Source organism: Anabrus simplex, chromosome 2 (assembly GCF_040414725.1).
Source record: "Anabrus simplex isolate iqAnaSimp1 chromosome 2, ASM4041472v1, whole genome shotgun sequence".
Lineage (NCBI taxonomy): Eukaryota > Metazoa > Arthropoda > Insecta > Orthoptera > Tettigoniidae > Anabrus > Anabrus simplex.
The window spans coordinates 387,774,993-387,796,560 of record NC_090266.1 but is presented as its reverse complement, the minus strand read 5'-3'; the positions used below and the strand labels follow the sequence as shown (position 1 = coordinate 387,796,560).

The following is a 21,568-nucleotide window of genomic DNA, read 5'->3' as shown; positions in this document are numbered from 1 at the left end:
CAGTTTTATTCTTGAAAATTGTAATAATACCACTCCAGAGTCTTCTGCAAATATTTCATCTTTCTTACTCAAATAGCATCAGCTACAATAAATTGAAATGGCCAGCAAACTTTTTGCTACAAATTTACTTGCAAACAACTTCCCTGAAATATAACCAGATGCGAGAATATATAACCGAACGTCTGAAATCATTGATGCACGCTGGCATATCCTGAGAATTATCTTATTTCATTTCAGTAACTAGTATTAAAATTAAGCAATAATTTACTGTGACCGTTGATCATGTCACCAAGAGTGTACTACAGTATCCTGTAGATAAAATATGCCATTTTCCGCTCTCTTCTACGTTAATTAGCGCCCAAATTAGTGCACGTTTACTCTTCCCGGGATACGAGTCGCACGCCGCCAGACTCGTGCTAGGCTCTTTTTTTGTTTTTGTTTTTGTAGTGGCTTTACGTCGCACCGACTCGGATAGGTCTTATGGCGACAATGGGATAGGAAAGGCCTAGGAGTTGGAAGGAAGCAGCCCTGGCCTTTATTAAGGTACAGCCCCGGCATTTTCTTGGTGTGAAAATGGGAAACCACGGAAAACCATCTTCAGAGTTGCCGACATTGGGATTTACACCCACTATCTCCCGGATGCAAGCTCACAGCTGCGCGCTCCTAACCGCACGGCCAACTCGCCCGGTGCTAGACTCTAGTTGCGCGTACTCACAGTAAACGAGTCATACTTTGCCTGCAAGCAAAAAACGCTCTCAGTCAGGTGCGACAGAGAAAAAAATACCCACGCTAAGATGAGAGGGCTAAGTAGGTCACAGACATTGTATTCAACCCTGGAAAATATTATTTTTTCACTCTTTTTCCTGTGGAAACACCACTACCAATACACTGTCTTCAACTGTTTTCAAGAACAAAAATAATGTAATTCGCATAATACAAGACAGATTTCCATGACTACAGGTTCATTAGAAGCAGCAAATTTTATGGTAATTTTTGACATCAAGAAGTGCTTTACGTGATTATAATGAGATCATATACGTAGTAAACAGACACCCTAACAGGTGCAAACCATCTGGAGAAAGCTGTCGGCGAGAACGAAGCTAAATGATTCCCGAGCGACAAGCCCCTCCCCACTGGGCTACCAAAGGACGCTTTCAAGATTGTAGCAAAATGCGCAAAGCGATCAAGGTGGGGATTGATCAGTGGAAACTCGGGTAATCAAACTTTAATTTGATACCTTAACCGATCCTGGGAACTTTGGGTTAACAGAGCAGTTTTTGCAAGTAGGAGGTGTCTTACCCTCTCCCTCGAGTCTGACACGCTTTCATTATAAAAAGGGATGCAAACCAAAGCAAGCATCTTACTTCAATTCTACCAGCTGTATTGTGAGGTGGTACGTGCTGTGAGTGACTCTTCAGTAATAGTATTCTCTGTTACAGTGCTACAAAGTGTGACCAGTCAGTAATTATTTAAGTAGTTTCTACAAAGTTGAAATGCTGTCAGTGATATAATTGTTTAACAGTGGATGTGAAAGTTTGTCAATAATCACAGAGTACGGCATTTAATCCTAACTATGATGACCATGTAATATGTGAAATGCTTGAGTAAATCATACGTGAGTGAAAGAGAATGCGAGTCGAACACTAGTAGGCTGTGCGATCGTGTAACTAAATTAAAGAACATATTAATGCCGAAGGAATAACACGGATGCTCGAATAACTGTGCTGTGATGGATAGCCAGTTGTTAGAAGAAAGTGCGGCTCAGTGACGATGTACTTGACCAAGGTGGTATCGGCTAAATAACCCCAAGCGCAGTACCTAATATGTGCTCCCATATAAACTAGTGCTGAATTAGGCAGAGTTAAACTACGTTTGTAATGATACCCTCAGACATCTAATGACAGTGAAAGTACAAACGTGTGTAATTAGGGGCCTAAGCTGCTGACAGTGGATTAGACAGGCATTGAGGAGAAGCAGCAGGCTATAAGACAATACCGTTGCATGATCGGAGGGCTTGAGTAAATTAGTTTCTCTGATCGTACTAATTATAATGTGTTGCCATTTATCACGATTATAATAAAGTCAGATCCCCTCATTATGTTGTGTGCCAGTGACATCATTCTCCAAGGAAGAAAAGGACCAGCATACAGGAGGCCTGTACCTAGTCAAGACACCATAGAGCGTCGAGAACCTCCCTCATTGTACGTGAAATCAAGTCATCATGCCATCGATCCAACTGCAGCCGAATACGGGATTTCATGTTGCTGATGTAGTCGCAATGTGTGGCTAAACTACTGTATATGCCCTCCTGGGTGAGCTGTGGGTGTGATCCAGACAGATGAGTACCACTCAAAATATTTGGAAGTCGGATTTCCTGTAAAAATGTAAATATCTTAATGCATGCTAATTCTTTAGAAATGTAGTGTAGGATTTCGTTGTTCTCAAAGGGATGGTAATAGCTATTTGATAGAGTTTGTATTGATTTTTCTTTATGGTTGGAGAACCGTATTTTCTTTAGTTTACAGTGGGAACTAGTGCATGATATATTTATAGCCCTAGATTTTTTTTGCGAGTGGCTTTACGTTGCACCGACACAGATAGGTCTTATGGCGATGATGGGATAAGAAAGGCATAGGAGTTTTTGAAGGAAGCGGCCATGGCCTTAATTAAGTTACAGCCCCAGCATTTGCCTGGTGTGAAGATGGGAAATCACGGAAAACCATCTTCAGGGCTGCCGACAGTGGGATTCGAACCCACTATCTCCCAGATGCAAGCTCACAGCCGCGCGCTCCTAACCGCATGGCCAACTCGCCCGGTGGCCCTAGATTTGATCAATTGTGAAGCATTATGGGAATTAAAGGGATTTTTAAATATTTACGTAACATCACCCCATGTATCATCAGTAATAACTAATGAGTCGTCCAGAAATTCTAAAGCTCTCTGTATTTGATGCTTTACATAAAATGTTAGGTAATTCCCCTATATGAGTTAAGAATGCTGAAGAAGGAACCACGTAGTGATAAGTGAGGTGTGACAATGTTTGTGTTTTACCTAGATCGCAAGTGTCAACATATTTTGTCCCAAGTGATAGGGCTCTTTCTTCTATAATATGTATGTATTGGGTATGCCGAGAGGTGGGGCCAAGCTTATCAAGCGGATAATGGATATGATTAAATGCGGTATTGATGAAATATGAACCTCTCCCCAGATGAGTAAATAATATGCACGATGCGTTAAATTCCGCACCAATGATATACATTAGGCTAGATGAAAGCCGATGTGTTTATTTGATGCGAATGGCATCCAAAGAAAGTGATGAGATTGAAAGCAGAGCGCCAAGATGGCCCGTTAACTGGACCGACTGAGGTCCCTTGTGTTGGGAGTGAGAGTGAATGCGAGGACAATGTAAACAGCTGGCCGGTGGAATTTGTGGCCGGGCTAGGCAAGGAGGAATACGGAACACTGTCACCGCAATGAGAGAAATGTATTGCTAAAAGGCTCATTTCCCTTCTCCGGTATTGATATTACATACAAACAGTCAGAAATTAACACCGTTGGGTAGACCTACAATTCTGATAAACGAGAGATCACCCTCCATTTCTGTATGTTAATTAAAATGTCTAGGGATTTCAGAGCGGAATTTACACTTCATACTGTCACAGGACACAAGTTCGTGTCTCAGCAGCACCAGAGGCAGTTGTGCCCACTCCCACCAAATACAGACGGATCCTGCTATCCGTGATCTATTTTGTGAATGTCAAGTGAATTTGTTGTCATTTATTACAGGAGTGATATTTATTTGAATATTGTATTGGTCTTTGGTTCATTAAAAATGTCATTACAGGGGCCATCGTTGTATAAATGTCCAAGTTGTGTATAGTACTTAAGTGATATCCCATTGAAACACACGATATCTAATCTTTGCTCATTTGTGAGATAGCGAGATAGGTTTTCTAATAAGTGATATGACTTTCAGATATTTTGAACACGCTCGTATATAAACATGTCTATCACCTGGTTCATTCGACAGTTAATGTTTAATACTCGCCGCTAGGAAGATAATTTGTCATTTGAATATATAATTTAATAGTGTAAACAAAGCGAGCTAAATACAAGATATGCCTTCATTCAATTATTTCTGTGTACAACGATATAAGTGTATACTGTAAAGTGATTAATATTTCAAGTGTTAAATTGGTTAGAGAAGGCTCAACTTCTCAAGTTTTACATATTTTCAGAGTGAAATGTGCATCTAGAGAAAGGACTAGAAATGACATTTCATCCTCAATAAAATTGCAGTATTTAATTTATGGGTTTAATATGATGGGATATCCGTGTACATAATATCCATTTGCTCTCTCAGACATTAAAATTGTGTGAAAAAAATATAATTCATTCTTCTCATTTCATACGTAAATAGTATTCCTCTCATAGTTAAGGTTCCCCTACTGTGTAGATAGTTTACTGCCCTTTTGGGCGTTCTACTTGACCCGTATACTCTACCAATGCAGCTAGCGTGTTACTCCAGTAGGGGAGATGAGACTTCGACACCGGGCTTTGTTCAAAGGTCTCATCCAAGGTGCTCCATTGTAATGTCATGATACAGGACTATTCTAACTTAATTGATGTACTGAGACCACGAAAAGGGTACATTACTTCATCCTTTATTTCTAATGAGTCAATAACTGCTATCGGCCACATTATGTACGCACTTATTGAAATGAAATTCCACAGCCTGTTTCCAATCATTCGACTGGGTCAGGAATGGAATTAATGAAACCCCCATCTAGCGGTGAGGATAGGTATTGTGCCGGCTGCCGAAGCCTGTCGCACTCCTCTGGGTATGCACTTATTGCGAAAACATGTTCTCCCCTTTGGTTTCCAACTTCAATATTTGTTTATGTAAGCCAGAGTATTGAGTCGACAGGTAGTACTATTCACGCGATGGTAGCCCTTGATGGCATACTGGGGCTTCAAAATCCGAACCTGTATGGAGTAAACCAGAGACTTCTCAATGGTGTACTATGGCTTCAGGGTGAGAATACAAACGAACTATTCGTGTTTTGTGGAAGAAACAAACTGAACGATAGTAGCGTTTAGTGTGTAGGTCGTGCTATGAATGTGTATGAAGACGGCCTGGAAGGGACGATTTTTTGTTGACATCCCCATGTGTTTATTTTCCAAATGTGGTGAATACTATGAATATAACAAAAAAATCTTAGGCAACACATTTCTAAAGTCCATCCAGAGAAGTAAGATTAAGGGATGAGATATATTTTCTGCACCAGTGTAAATCTCGCGACAGTTCAAAACATCATGAGCGTCAGTGTCACATTAGTTCAAATGAACGACTTCTGACGACAATTGTTATGGAAGATGGTGTCTTGCTAACCTCAGATAATAAACATTTTCCTGCTTTCTTAAGCTTCCTAGAATGAAAACAACTAATTGAAAGTGAAATCTGTTCACTGTATGTAAAGAATAGGGGTTGTTATACTGTGATGGAAAACACAAATACATTTATATTTGAGAGAGAGAGAGAGAGAGAGAGAGTGCGTGTGTGTTCAAGCAACAAAGTTGATGAGATGTGTCCCGAAAGCATTCAAGTAATTGAACGCATAAACGGAGCTTGCAAAGTAAAATATATTCCTGTTCACATTGGTCATTAAAATGATCTAACGTGTAAATTATCTTACTGTCACAGTTGTAAAACGAATGATGTTAGCAATTTCCCTTTCAAGCTATCCTGGTCAAAATTTATTATTCGGTGACTGGCTCAAAGCTTGGAAATGTACATCTACTCACAAAATAATACTTATGTAATATTGAGTGTAGTTCTAACTTAAGTTCTAGATCTGTGGGACATCAGGAACATGGTACAAGTATTGAGGCCTCGGTCAATTAAATCATTTCAGGTGACAGCCCCAGTGTATTATCCTATAAACCACAGGGGACCACCAGTGAAAAGCATGCAAACATCAGAAGAGATGATTTTGTTTTATTTACTGTGAACAGTATGCAAAGTGAAATATTACAAAAATATGGTAGTGACTCTACAATTTTAATCATACATTGATGGAACATGGGCTCAACAGGTATGGTTTTGAGTTAACTCTTTTAGTGCTGGATGACTTGAAACTGGGGTTTCCATGCACATATCTGATTTCAAATAGAAGTGACCATGAAATACTCTCTAGGTCTATATTTTTCACTTACCAACATCAAGGATGAAGCTGGTTGTGTATCTCCAAAGGTCTTCCAGATATGGCAGAATCTTTCTACAATGTTTGGAATGCAGTCATGGAATTAACCATCTGATTATTCTACTCATGGCATGTTCACAGAGCGATGAGGAAGAATATTCAGTCAAAAGTAAACAGGAAAGAAATGCACGGAAATGTTTGTAAAATTATTTGAACATTATTACAAGATACAGGTTCAGTTGCTTTAGAAAGAATGCTTCCTTCGGCAGTAAGTAATTTAATGGATGATCCAGACATGAATGTATTTTCCGTGTACTTCTAAAGTAACTACACAAGAAATATAAGATCCTAGGCTTATAATTACATTCCTGATAGCGGACTAAATACCCTAAATACCAATTGCACGTTGAGAGAATTCATGGTACAATTAAGTACAAGTACTTGCACAGGAAATGTGTGAAGTGATGAGATAAGGCTATATAGGTCTATGCATTATTGTGCTCTTTGACAGATCAGTAGTGTTGAGTAAGGGTCAACTATTGAGTAAGTTGAAGGCCATAATCAAGGAGATAAAAATGTAGCCTTGAGGTAAACAAAGACTTCATAACAAAAGAAGGTATTGGAGAGAACCATCATCCTCAGATGTTATGCAAGCGTATACTGTTCAAGAAAATGATAGTTCCTGCAATTGGAGTTTAGTATGTGATGAATAGTACCCGGATTCTTGTGTAATTACATATTCCTTGCACTACCTATTTTTTAACAGTGAGTTTTGGAAGTCTAATTTAGGTTGCAAAGTGGTTTTTTTTTTTTTTTTTTTTTTTTTTTTTTTTTTTTTTTTTTTTTTTTTTACAATAACAATGTTGAAATATCTTAGTGTTATTTATTGTAAGAATATGGAATATCAGTTTTTATTCACATCACAGCAAAAAATAAAAATAAAAATAGAATTATTGAACAAAGTAGAAAATATTTGTTTGCAGTACAGAGACATACGTACAGTTCCTTGCCTGTCAAAACAAAACACTCACTGCAACAAATGAATAAAATCAAAAATAAGAAAACGAAGAATCAAAGTACTTCAGATGCAGTTATATACTATAGAGTAACTACAGTAGCCAATATTTTCAGAGGCAGGTAAAAGCCCACCCTCAATACTTGCACTTTTCTCACTGTCTTCATATGATCCTGCATGTCCCAATAAGAATGCTTGGAAGGCAATTTATTGTATCCAGAAATGAAAATTTTGGCGATAAAACAACGAATTACATCAAAAGTTATTTGTGGGTCCATGCTTTTTAGTCTCCCGAACTGAATGTTCGATCAGCTGGTTATCTGCAAACAATTCAAAAATGTCAACAGCAGTCATGGATTTTCAAGTACTATAATTAGGCTCCAGAAATGTCGCCCAATATTGAAATCGGCCCCTTTGGTCTATCTTGCTTTGTAATTTGATTTATTCTTTCCTCTGTCAGTTATCCGCTCTTCAGTAGCATCAGGTTCTTGCATCAGTAGACAGAAAAGGCACTTCATCCTCTGGTAACACACCTTCACCATCGTAACTAATCCCGATTCTTTCATTATTTACAAGCTTCATTTCAGCACAGACACGTAACTGTCAAAAGCTGAGATTATCAATAAGCCCAACATCATCTTCATAACCAGGAGCCCTCGTCTGTAAGTACACTTACATCGGGCGGTTCAACAAAAATATCAACATAGAGATCTTCAGTCAGTAGCATATCCAGTACTTCTAAAAGGGAAAATCCCTTCCTGCAATGAAGATGTATGAATTAGTATAAAGTATCATGATCTGACAGCTGCAACAATTTTACTGAGTATGAACGCCTAGCGTTGCCATAACGCTAATGATTCAGCAAGCACTACTACGGCATTGTGCGCCCGTATTATTTCAAATGCTTACAACATGTATAACAAAGTTTGCACAACACTACTGTAAACATAATCCAATGAAACAACTTCACTTATAGATTTTATATCCTTCTTACGTGAAGCTGGCAGCCATTTCGCAGGAATCTTAAAATAACCAAATGTCCACCATTCCTTATGATACAATAATAGATTTGGAAATTAAATAAACATGATTACTCGATTCTACAAACTCTTCTCTAACTATTGGATGACACTACAATCTTCCAGATTATTTCTTGTAGCTAATAGTATTAAAAGAAAAAGGCGCAAAAACCGTTACCATATAGCAACACATGGCGCTAATGGGTTAATCTGATTAGTAGCTCATCCTCCTCCATTTGAATCGTGCCATGCCACTGAAGCTGGCTTGTGCGTACAGCTTCATCAGTCAAATTCATTCCTAAATTAGCCTTCATCTCCTCGTTTGGAGTGCCCTCCTGCCAATGCTCCCACCTGTTTTACCAATGATCATTTTTGCTCCCTTCATGTTTGTTACTTCTTACTTACGAATAAGATTTCCTGGCCCACTGCTGGCAGCCGTGAAGATGGTATTCCATGGTTTCTCATTTTCATACCAGGCAAATGCTGGGGCTTTACCTTATTTAAGACCATGGCCATTACCTTCCCATTCCTAGCTCTTTCCCATCCTTGTGTCACCGAATACCTTCTATGTGTTGGTGCAACATTAAACCAAAAACCTCTACCGAGTCCACCCTGTTTTCACTTCCATAAAGCAAAGGTTGCTCAGAAAACAGACTGGAGTATAGATAGTTTCATCCCTGAGCTGACTTTTTTTTGTACAAAATATTCTCCTGTGGGTGGGGGCAGTAGAATAACTCCCACAGTTCCCCCTCCTCTCAGAAATGGGAACAGGGTCTCTGGACTTGGAAGCGTGGGTTGGCATCCACGTTTCCCCTAGCTGAATTTGACCTTGTCTAACCCCTGTAAGTACCTTGAACAAAGAACTCATTCTACAATCAATTCTCAGCGCAGCCCAATTGTCAATATGAATGCCTCTGATTGCTTTTTATACTAGACTCGGTACTCTATTGTATGCCCTTTCTAGATCTACAGTACTTAAGCATAACTCTCTATTCCTTTCATAGCATTTATCAGTTACTTAGCACATACTGAAAATCTAATCCTGACATCCCCTTTTGGTCTGAAACCCTACTGGTTTTCATCCAAATGACTGTCAACAACTCATCTCACTCTCTTCCAGAATGCCAGTGAACACGTTATTATTTAACAATACAATACAATAACAAATTTCAAAGTTCCGGAATATATAGACTAACATGCACACAGTATAAATCTTCATATGTTGGCCAAACTGGCCGCAGTTTCCTAACCAGGTACATGGAACACTTTAACGCCTTAAAGCATAATAAATACTCCGCAATGAGTAATCATATGAAAGAAACCGGCCATCATTATACCTCAATAGACAAAGACCTTACAATAATCAAAAGGATCGAAAAGGGGAAGCTAATGACAGAGTTTGAAAACATATATATTTATTTGGATCAATATTTTAATAAAGAAAAAAATTTGAATGACGGGGCTGAAATAAAAAGCCCGTTAATAGAACAGTTGGCAACATTGTTACAAACTTTCAAATCAGATAAAAGCAAATTCTTTAGGATATTTAATCTAAAAACACTCGCAACAGAAACTATTTCGACAACGAATCCCCCTCTACATAACACGCCAAAGCTTAACGTCCCGCCCGCAGTATCGTTCCCTACCCCCACCTCGACAACAGATAAGAACTCCCTACCACATGGTACGCCAATAGCAAACGCCCCGCCCAACATCTATCCCCCTCAACCCCCTACTTGCCCCTCACAACAGCCCCTCCACACATACAACACAAGGAGTAGAACCACAACAGACATTAGTCACAGTAACGTAAGAAAGACCACAAGACTTTGTAGCAGCAGTCAAAGGGGTAAGTGAAAAAATATAACATCAAACTCACATTACAAGCACAACAACACATAACAGTATTTCAAGTTAATTTCCATTTGTTCCAGAAGCTTCACTCATTCTATTACCTCGAAAGAAACATAAACAGCTACTCAAGATTTGGATAGAAGCCCCCCCTTTAACTACAACCACATTAATACAATCTGCTACCAATGGATATTCAAGTCGCAATAAACAAGAACTAATTATTCTAATACTTCCACTGATCAAATCACCAAACTGCAGCAAGCCTTGAAAATTCTAGAAGCTGGTCTCCAATGGTTCCAAGATTTTAATTTTTAGAATATCATTTCGACTCAAATTACACATGGAGTGAAATCATAGTTGTTTTTAAATAATTGCATTGGAGATCACAATTATTAACCAAATTCTCAATATCAGAAGTTACTGTATTCCAGAAATCAATGGATTTTAGAAAAAATGGCTCCTATATTTTAACCTTCAGTTTATATTTATGACTCAAATTTAAAGCCATATTACAGTTGATTCAATCAACCACAGCATTGTGAAAACAATTTTAGCCAACATTTTAAAATTGTAGTTACTATGTTTTGGACGTCAATGTATTTTAGAATTGAGGGTTACTCCAATTCAACATTGTAATTGTGAAAACAATTTTAACCAAATTTTTAAATTGTACTTGCTATGTTTTGGACGTCAATGTATTTTAGAAATAAGGGTTACTTCAATTCAACATTGTAATTCATATGGTCATATTTTTAATGTGTACATAATTCCTGTTTTTTAAATATTATCACTAAACATGGATTTATACTCAAGCAAAAATTTGTAAAAACAATCCAAATATGACAGGTCTTAACCTTGAGACAATTATGTAGGCTGAAGATGCTTGTAAATAAAGCGAAACATGTCCCTGTAAATTCGTGTTGTAGTATTATGAACTAGCAACACAAAACCAATTTGTATTGAATAGGTGGATTAAAATAATCACTATATTGTAAGCATTTATAGCAAATTTCAATACGGGTCTAATCATGAGATTAGTTACATGTAATATTTTGATGTAAGCGCGCTGCTCAACACGGGTTACTTCCATCTCACACGACACTCACCAACTGACTGATTTCACAGCCCTCGCTGCACTACTACCAGCTATCACAGAGCCATCTGTTGTTCTGCATACACACTATGCCTGCAGAACTTCCACACGACACATATACGTTTGTGATCCTTTCACATATCTACAAGAAAAGAAGAAAAAAATGTTGCCATGACTTTTGCCCCAATCCTCATACTAATAAACAGAGAGAGTAAGATACTACCTAATAAGAATAGTTATGTTACAATTCTAAACTCCCAGGCTTAGTGGATCAGACAGTTGAAGCGCTGACCTTCTGACCCCGACTTGGCATGTTCGATCCTGGCTCAATCTGGTGGTATTTGAAGGTGCTCAAATATGTCAGCCACATGTCGGTACATTTACTGGCACATAGAAGAACTCCTGTGGAACAAAGTTCTGGCACCTTGGCATCCCGAAAAGCTGTGAAAGTAGTCAGTGGGACATAAAGCCAATAACATTATTACTGTATTTATTGTTATTATTACAATTCTAAACTGCAATTAAGCCTATCCTAATTACAATAGTCAAATTCTAGGAAGAGCTAAATTCCTAGAAAGATTTTTCCCTACTATGCAATTATTATGGAATAATAATGTAAGCATGGTCATTTTTACTAAAATAACTTCTTATTCTTATTCTTCTTGTACCATATCCTCATTGGATGGTGACTGTCATCAGGGCAATCTGGTTCTTGTTCTCAGCAACTTGGAAAAGAGTGGGGGTACTGAACCCATACCATTCTCATAGATTCCGTAGCCAAGATATTCTCCTCCTTCCCCTACTTCTCCTTACTTCAATTTTACATTTTAAGATAAGGAGTCTGTATTTATCATTGTGAATGATATGGCCAAAGTACTTAAGTTTTTTCTTTTTTATGTTGTGCATGGCCTCTAGCTCTTCGTTCAGATGTTGGAGTACTTCAGTATCATGTATTCTGTCAACCCATGATATTCTGAGCAGGCCTGGTGTTCTCTGTTAGGGTCCAAGTCTCGGCACCATTAAAGACAGAACATACATAATACTGAAGTAAATAGAGACCGAGATTGATCTTAAAGTCCCTATTACATAGAAGTTTGCTCATTCTCTTGAGTGCAGTCCTTGGCTGTTCAATCCGGGATGTAATTTCAACAGCATTGTTCCAGCTGTGATCAAGTTTGCTGCTGAGATACTTAGAGCATTGGACTTGCTCCAGTGATGTGCCAGCTACTGTCAAGTCAACAGGTTGAATGACATGTTTGCTTATGACAATTACTTTGGTCTTCGTGTTCAAACGGAGATCTGCTGCAGCACTTTGCTTTACCACACAGTTTAGTAATGTCTGCAGATTTTCAGCACTTTATTGTGATCCCATTAACAACAGTGCCCTCCTGTTTTCCTTCTAGTGCTTCAGAAAATACCCTTTCACAGTAAATATTCAAGAGGAGTGGAGATAGAACACAGCCTTGGCTTGCTCACTCTTGGTTTTATTTCAATAGCGCAGGTGTTTGTGCTGTCAACCTAATTACAGTCGGTTAACAACAGAAATGTACTTGAAATTAAATCCCTATTGAAAAGGTTTTTCTGTTTATTCCTACAAGCTAACACAAATACTGTATTACACAAGGTTCACACAACAATAAAGTAAGTAATATACTAACGTGCAGGTAAACGAGGCGGTGGTGTGTCAGTGTACTGTAGGGATGACATTAAGAGCAAAATAATCTGTAAATCTTCTCCTGATGACACCCGTCATACTGAATATATGTTTCTTGAAGCAATTGTCAACAACCAGAAAGTGTTAATAGTAGTAGTATATAAGCCACCCAAGATAAGAAATATAAATGCACTTGAAGCGTATCTGCTGAAACTTATACCAGGTTATGAACACATCATAATCCTAGGTGATTTTTAACACAAATCTCCTGACTCAGACTAGTGACTGGGACCGAATTCACAGACTGTTCATTTCAGTGAACGTGACCACCTTACCATTCGACACAACTAATCACATACACACACGTAACAGTTCAACCCACACTCTAATAGACTACTTAGTGACAAATAATCCTATAAAGCTGTCAAGCATGGTCAAATCTCTGTCCCTGGTATCTCTACACATGTTCTTATTTATCTGTACTACTCACTGTGGGTGCTGAAATGTAAAGCTAAGTATCTAAACTACAGAGACATGAAAAATATAGACTCAACAACAACATGACGTATATAATTTGCCTTGGGATGACATACGATAGTTGCGTGACGTGAACTTAAATGTACATAGATTTAACTCCTTATTTTTAAGATTATATGACAAGCATACTCCCGTTCTGCAGGCAAAGGTTACTCGCTCTCCTGCTCCATGGTTAAACACTGAGATAAAAGCAACAATGGCCCGCCGTGATGCTTTGTTTGGCCAGTACAGAGCAACAAAAGAGCAAACAGATTTTGAACAATACTGTCTTTTATGGAACAAAATGAAGCAACTAATTAGAAACAGTAAATTTAAATTTATCAGAAATCAAACAAAAAATCTCAATACAGTTATTGCATGGAATCGGTTATGTAAAATAGGAATAGGAAAAATTAAAGAACGTCATATTCCAATGCTATTGCTTGACATGCTTAACACTCATTTCACGTGTAAACAAATTGAGGAAACTCGACCCCAATCCAGAATCCCGTCACACGAAGATGGCAATTACTTGAATGTTGAACCAAAATTTTCATTATGAACTGTCAGTATAAATGAAGTAAAATGAGTATTCAATTCCATTAAATCTCAAGTGAAAGGAGCAGATCATATTCCAATAGGCTTCATAAAAAAATGTCACCAGCGCAGTATTACCAATCATTACTCATATCTTTAATTACTGTATAAATTCAGGAACTTTTCCAGCCATTTGGAAGGATGCTGTATTGATTCCAGTATTAAAGAACACTACATCAATTTCTTCATCAGGTTACCGCCCTATATCTATACTTCTCCGCTTGCGAAAGCCCTTGAATGACTAATAAATGAGCAACTAGCTGAATATCCCTCAAATCATTCGCTGATTAGACCCATTGCAGTCTGGCTTCAGGAAGAGCCACAGTACAACAACAGCACTTCTTTGGGTAACAGAAGATTATACCAGGCTTGCTATCAATAAACAACAGGTAACGGTACTCGCAATCCTTGATTTTAGCAATGCATTTGATGCAGTCAACATACAACTCCTCCTTTCAAAATTGCGCTCCTTTGGTGCCCGCAGAAGTGTGCTCAATTTCTTTACATCCTACTTCACAAATCATCATCAGTGTCTCTCAGTAAACGATGGTACGTCCAAATAGGCTATCAGATTATCTGGCATCTTTCAAGGATCTGTGCTGGAACCTTTATTATTCAGCCTGCATGTCAATGATATTTCACCCCCACTTGTCCTCTGTACATACCTCTGTATTTACAGATATATTATCATACTAATATAGATAGTATGTGCGAAGTGATCCATCATATGAATACAGACCTACGAAAACTCACAATGTATTTCAGAAACAACGTCTTACTCATCAACCCATGAAAGACCCAAAGCATAATAATTGGAAACAAAAAATTACTATGTGCTCTGAATAATAATCACAATCCTCCTCCAATTATTATTGATGATACTGAAGTGGCATACTCCAAGATAGTTACAAACCTTGGGGTCACCCTAAACGAGACTCTGACCGGGAATGAGCACGTAACTAATGTGTGCGGAAAGGTACGTGCATCCCTTTATCCCTTAAAGCATCATTAAAATGTTGTCCCACTGGACCATAAATTAAAACTCATACAAATGCTTCTATTTCCAATCTTTGACTACTGTGGCAGTGTACTGATTGACCTAACCTATGAACAAGCAGCAAAACTACAACAGGTACAGAACTCCTGCATTCCATATGCCTTCCAGCTCCGACATGATAGTATACTACAAAATATTGGGACGGTTATGTTTAAATGACCTTAGAAAAACCCACCAAATTACCCTTATCTATCAGTTGCTTTCTACAAACAGCCCCACCTATCTCTCATCCAATTTTAGGCTTCTTTCTTCATTCCAGGAAATTAATATTTGTTCTGGATTGCTACTTGAAATAGCACTGCATCAAACAAATACCTTCATTGGTTTTTAATTCATAACAACCTTCAATCTGGATTAATCATGAAGTTTATAACACGTAAATCGACCAAATACATCGAAGAAATACAAATTGCATGTGGTTTAGTGTAGGAGGGACCAGGTGAGTTGGTCGTGCAGTTAGGGGCGCGCGGCTGTGAACTTGCATCCGGGAGATAGTGGCTTCGAATCCCACTGTCAGCAGCCCTGAAGATGATTTTCCATGGTTTCCTATTTTCACACCAGGCAAATGCTGGGGCTTGCCTTAATTAAGGGCATGACCTCTTCCTTCTAACTCCCAGGCCTTTCCTACCCCATCGTCGCCTTGAGACCTATCTTTGTTGATGTGACGTAAAGCCACTAGAAAAAAAGAATGTAGGAGAGGGCCAAGAACCCTAACTTTGCCACTGAATAAAGACACAGGTAAATAAATAAGTAAATAAAACTTATTATTATTTTATCCTACTACAAAATAATAGACAAGAAAACTGCTGTTAATTAGTGAATATCAAAAGGAATACACAAGAATTACTCAACAGCAAATCAAGATAATACCATATATAATAACTAGTACACTACATTTCTAAACTGCACGTAAAGAGTATCTTACCGGGTGAGCTGGCCATGCGGTTAGGGGCACGCAGCTGTGAGTTTGCATCCAGGTGATACAGTAGTGGTTTCGAGCCCCACTGTTGGCAGCCCTGTACCTTAAATTAATTAATGCCACGGCCACTTCCTTCACACTCCTAGGCCTTTCCTGTCCCATCATCACAGTAAGACCTATCTGGTTCAGCCCCGCGGTGTAGGGGGCAACGTGTCTGCCTGTCACCCGACGGCCCCGGGTTCGATTCCCGGCCAGGTCATGGGTTTTTAATTGTAAATGATTTATATCCCTGGCCCGGGGACTTGGGTGTTTGTGTCGTCCTTAACGTTCCTTTCCTCATATTCAACATTTTACACTTCCGCAGTTACAATTAGATGCAGGTTCATAACATATGGTGCAAGTAGTGGCAAAAGATCTTTAGAGGTTGACGCCACGAACAAATAGCATTTTGAAAAAAAAAAAGAAAAGGAAAGAAACCTGACTGTGTTGGTGTGTCGTAAAACATATTGTAATAAATAAGAAGGAAAAAGTATCTTAATTTCAACAAGTTAACAGAATTAATAGTAATGTGGTTAATCCTGATTACTTTGATAGATTATTACAGCTAGTAAATAACTAACATTGTTCCTACCATATGGAACAGAAATTGAAACAGCCTTTAAATGCTGGAAGAAAAAGAGGATGTTTATAATCATTTCTCAATAACTTTTCTCAAAACTATGCCAGGAATTTGAAATGCAATTACAGTATCAGGATGTAGGAATTGGATTGTTAATTTTTACTTGATCGTATGCTGACAGTAGTGTATTAAAATGCTAAGTGCTGCAATAATCATCAACAATACAACCATTAACTCTCTTCTCAAGGAGATAATGTGTATTCTCTTGAACTCATTATTTACAAAATTTACAAGACCGTCATATTATGTATGTCAAGAAATTATCACCTTTTCCATGGCTCACGAACTAGGACATGACTACAACAACCCACACAACAAAGAATATTGTTATGAAAATGTTACAAACTTTGGGCTGGGAAGACTTCGGAGTAAAGAGGCGAGCTGCTCAACTAAATGGTATGTTCTGTGCTGTTAGTGGAGAGATGACATGGAATGACATTAGTAGGTGAATAAGGTCGATTGGTGTTTTTAAAATTAGGAGAGATTGAAACGTGAAGATAAAGTTGGAATTTATCGAGCTTGGTAGCTGCAGTCGCTTAAGTGGTCAGTGTAACGGCCACTCACCTAATTACGGCTGCCGTCATCATGAACTCTACTTGTCTTGCTCTACTCACTGCCATCTACACTCATGTAACTGCCCTTGTACATTCGCCACAGTCTCGCCTTAAGCCCGTCCTGCTGAACAGCTCACTGCATACTAACCTACAACTGGATTACGTCACCCGCTGCGTCTCTGTCCAATGTTTCTGGATGTCATGTGTGCTTTCTTCTCGAACTTTCTGTGGTGGTATAAATTCGTCCCCCAATCATTCGGTCTTCAGTCCAGCGCTGATACCAAGTGAGGTTGGAGGGTCGTCCAAGGGGTTCCCAGTATTCTGCTGGGAAACTGTTTATTTTCCTATTGCATTGGGTGAGCAACAGAGTGCTTTATTTATTATTATCACCATTGTTTATCTAATGGATTTTGGCAGCCAGCACCTTAAAATTACTTTGGTTTCTATGGCCAGTTTTTCAGTGAGTGTTTCTTTCTAACAAAATAAGACCTCCAATTAATTAATAGACTCAAGAGTTTTTTTGGATGATTGAACACGAGGCCTACACCCAACAGCCTTTAATATGAACTGATCTTGTACTCTTCATCTCAAAGTGTTTACGCGACTCCCACCGTTGTGATCCCGTACTCTTCCCACCCCCCACCCCCCCTTCCTACTGCCTTCTCTATTGGTTCATTTTTGGAAACTATGTTCATTTATTTCGTTACGTTGAGACTTGCAGTTCGCTATGTCCTTTTGAATTGTTTCATTTGATACATTTTGTAAATGGTCTAGGGATTTCTTGTAAATATGTTATTCGGAATTGTTGTTTCATAAATGTATCATGTTACGGAATGCTAAGTTGTGATTTAGGTTATCTTTCAAGTGGAAAGAATACATAGTTTTGATTAAACTTTATTATTCTTCTTATTCCTTCCACTGACCTCTCATTGGTCCCAGCCCTTTTCTCTTTGGATAGCACGTCAATGAATCTTCATCGATTACTACATCATATGGATTGCTGTTTCATGAATTGCTGACTATGAAAAAAAGTTTGATTCCATATACACTCCTAACTTGTAACATCAGTATCCAGCATATTGCATAAAACCAATTTCATGTTTTTTGCCCGTATTCAACTTGCTAATAATAGTAACAATTTCTTGTTTTTAATACATAAAAATGTTTATTGTCTCTAAATGGACATTTACCACAATACAAACATTAAATGGGACATGTTTTGCTTGTTGTGTTGAGCATCTTCAGCCACTTTGTACAATTATCTCAAAGTTGAGTCATTATATTAAACCTTATTTTACAATTATTTGATCATTAAATTGTTATTAGTAGGTTCGAACCCCACTGCCTGCAACCCTGAAGATGGTTTTCTGTGGTTTCCCATTTTGACACCAGGTGAATGCTGGGTCTGTACCTTAATTAAGGCTACGGCCGCCTCCTTACCACTCCTAGTCCTTTCCTGTCCCAGCGTCGCCATAAGACCTATCTGTGTCGGTGCGACGTAAAACAACTAGCAAAGAATGTTATTATACAATAAAATATCATTACTATATAAAAAGTGAACAGGAAGAAGTAACAATTAAAATGGGTCTGTAATAGACTAGATGTTAATCGACCGAGCTCGATAGCTGCAGTCGCTTAAATGCGGCCAGTATCCAGTATTCGGGAGATAGTAGGTTCGAACCCCACTATCGGCAGCCCTGAAAATGGTTTTCCGTGGTTTCCCATTTTCACACCAGGCAAATGCTGGGGCTGTACCTTAATTAAGGCCACGGCCGCTTCCTTCCCACTCCTAGCCCTTCCCTGTCCCATCGTCGCCATAAGACCTATCTGTGTCGGAGCGACGTAAAGCCAATAGCAAAAAAAAAAAAAGATGTTAATCGCTGGAAGCTGATGTCCAAGTCATAGTAATGTGCCAATTAAATTGTAGGATTTGCCTGAAATTCCTGTTTTTTCTAACACTGCTAGTTGAATAAGGTGGTCATAAAAACAAGAAATTGTAGCTATTATCAGTATCCAGCATTCAGGAGATAGTGGGTTTGAACCCCATTCGGCAGCCCTGAAGATGGTTTTCCGTGGTTTCCCATTTACACACCAGGCAAATGCTGGGGCTGTACCTTAATTAAGGCCACGGCCGCTTCCTTCCCAATGTTAGCCCTTTACTGTCGTATCGTCGCTATATGACCTACCTACGTTGGTGTGATGAAAGCTACTCGTTTAAAAAAAAAAAAAATTGGAATTCAAGAGGACCAATTGGGACAAATATTTGTTGATAGGAAGAGGAGTTAGAGATTAGAATAATTTATCAAGGGAGGTGTTCGATATATTTCCAGCTTCTTTGTAATTATTTAAGGAAATTCTTGGTAAACAGCTGATGGGGAATCTGCCACTTGGGAGACTGCCCTAAATACAGATCCATGTTGGTTGGTTGGTTGATTGATTGATTGGTTGATTGATTGATTGATTGATTGATTGATTGATTGATTGATTGATTGATTGATTGATTGATTTTGTACTTGCTTGTATTCTTTTCTGCTCTTCTCATTTTTTTTCATTAATGTACTTTCTCCATTTTTCAGATAAGTCTAATAGAGTATCTCCTGAGTTATCCATTATTCTTACTTGACTGTATGGCTATTTGGCTGCAATAAATATACTGTTATTGTTCTTACTTGATCTTGCCCTTCTTTTTAATCTTATTTCAGCAGTTCTACTGATCTTATTTTTCAGGAATGTCCACTCTACATATATTGTTTCTTCAGCCTTTTCATTTAGCCCTTTTGTAACATGTTCCTTGAAAGAATCCTTCATTCTCTTTCCCTTCAACATGTCTAGATCCCATCTCCTTGTATTATTTGTGTTTCTTCAGCTTAACACAGCATTTCATGTCCATTAACACTAGAAGTGGCAGAGATATTATATACCTAGAACGGCCGATGTGCTCATTTTAGCCGCTATTGAAATAGTTATATTTTTGTTTTCGACATGCACTGTCACTCATTATTGTCATTATGCCTCTCTTTCTGTACATTGCTTCGTGTTTTTCAGTATTGATTCATCAATAAAAAGACACCATGCACTCATTACATTGTTGTCGGAAACATGCCCTTTTAAATATGGAGTAGATCTTGCTTTTCTTTTTCCAGGTATTACAGCGAGCAAACTTACCAGGTGTAGTCTTCCCAAGTCTGCTACAGTGCAGTCCATGATGCCAACAGTAATTATAGTAACATATTATTTGGCCATTAGAGGCTTTTATCGTGGTTGCCATGTCCCCTATGATACCATGCTTATGGGCTAGTGTTTCTATAGCTGTAATAAAATAATTGAAAACTTGTCAGTACTCAGCCTATGTGAGGTATCATCATAATTTTAATACAGTATAAGTCGAGAAATATCACCAAAGTTGTTATGATGCTGATGCTGCTGCTGCTGATGATGATAAGGTGGAAATGGACGTACAGGAGATCGGGATAACTAATGAAGATATACAAAAACGCAACCCACTCAGGAGGAAACTAAAAGACTACCAGGGTTTTCAAGAAAGGACAAAGTTGAAGATGGGAAAGACGTGGACGGAGGAAAGAAAAGAGCAACACCAGCAACGAATGAAGAAGCACTGCACAGAGATCAAAGCCCAGAGAAGATAGCTGAAATAATGTGGTCCTTAGTCAGCCGATACAAACAAACAAACAAACAAACAAACAAACAAACAGCACAACAACAACTTACCTTCAGCCCGAACAATCCAGTTTTCAGTATGATCTGAATCACTGTATTCCAAGTGATCACTTGATTGGTAGTAATCTTCGTCTGCAGCCTCTACTCCTGGGTCCTCTATATCTTGACACACTCTACATCAGACATATCTCCTGGAAAGTCATACAGTAGACCAGGCAACTCTTCATTGAGAGGTGGTGGTCTGTGAGACATGTTTTACCATGCTGTGACAAGCTGACAAGAGCCACAGAGGAAATAATGCTCACACAGTTCGTAATGTATCCGAGTTTCATTTTTGTGCTTTTGAACATTACTGTTGTTGATAGGATGATTATGAGCAGATGATTGTATCTCAATGAAAGACATGTGTTATAATTAATACAGTGGTCAAAATGACCGCTCTGGCGGTAGTACATACACTCGTTACTAACGCCCTATCCAGAGATGCAAAATTAATTATATTTACTGTATGTGGATGATCCTGACCACTAATCAGAAAAGTCACTGCAGCTCAATATCCTACAATGAAAACTAATCAAAATAGTTTGGGAAATGTGTAACTGTCATTTTCGTCACTCTGGTGGTTTTAGTGTTAAGATGTGCTGTGAGTCCACATCTCAATTTTCACTATCCAACCTGGTTTCTAAATCTCTTGCCTAATCATACTGAAGTTTGTTTGATACATTCCATT

The 21,568-nt window shown here is 38.4% G+C and overlaps 1 protein-coding gene across 2 annotated transcripts in view; it reads left to right on the top strand.

Moving 5' to 3' along the window:
• The window catches only part of LOC136864160 (angiogenic factor with G patch and FHA domains 1), a 663,154-nt gene that overhangs the window by 212,379 nt on the left and 429,207 nt on the right, over positions 1 to 21,568 (top strand). The gene's annotated exons all lie outside the window — the stretch shown is intronic.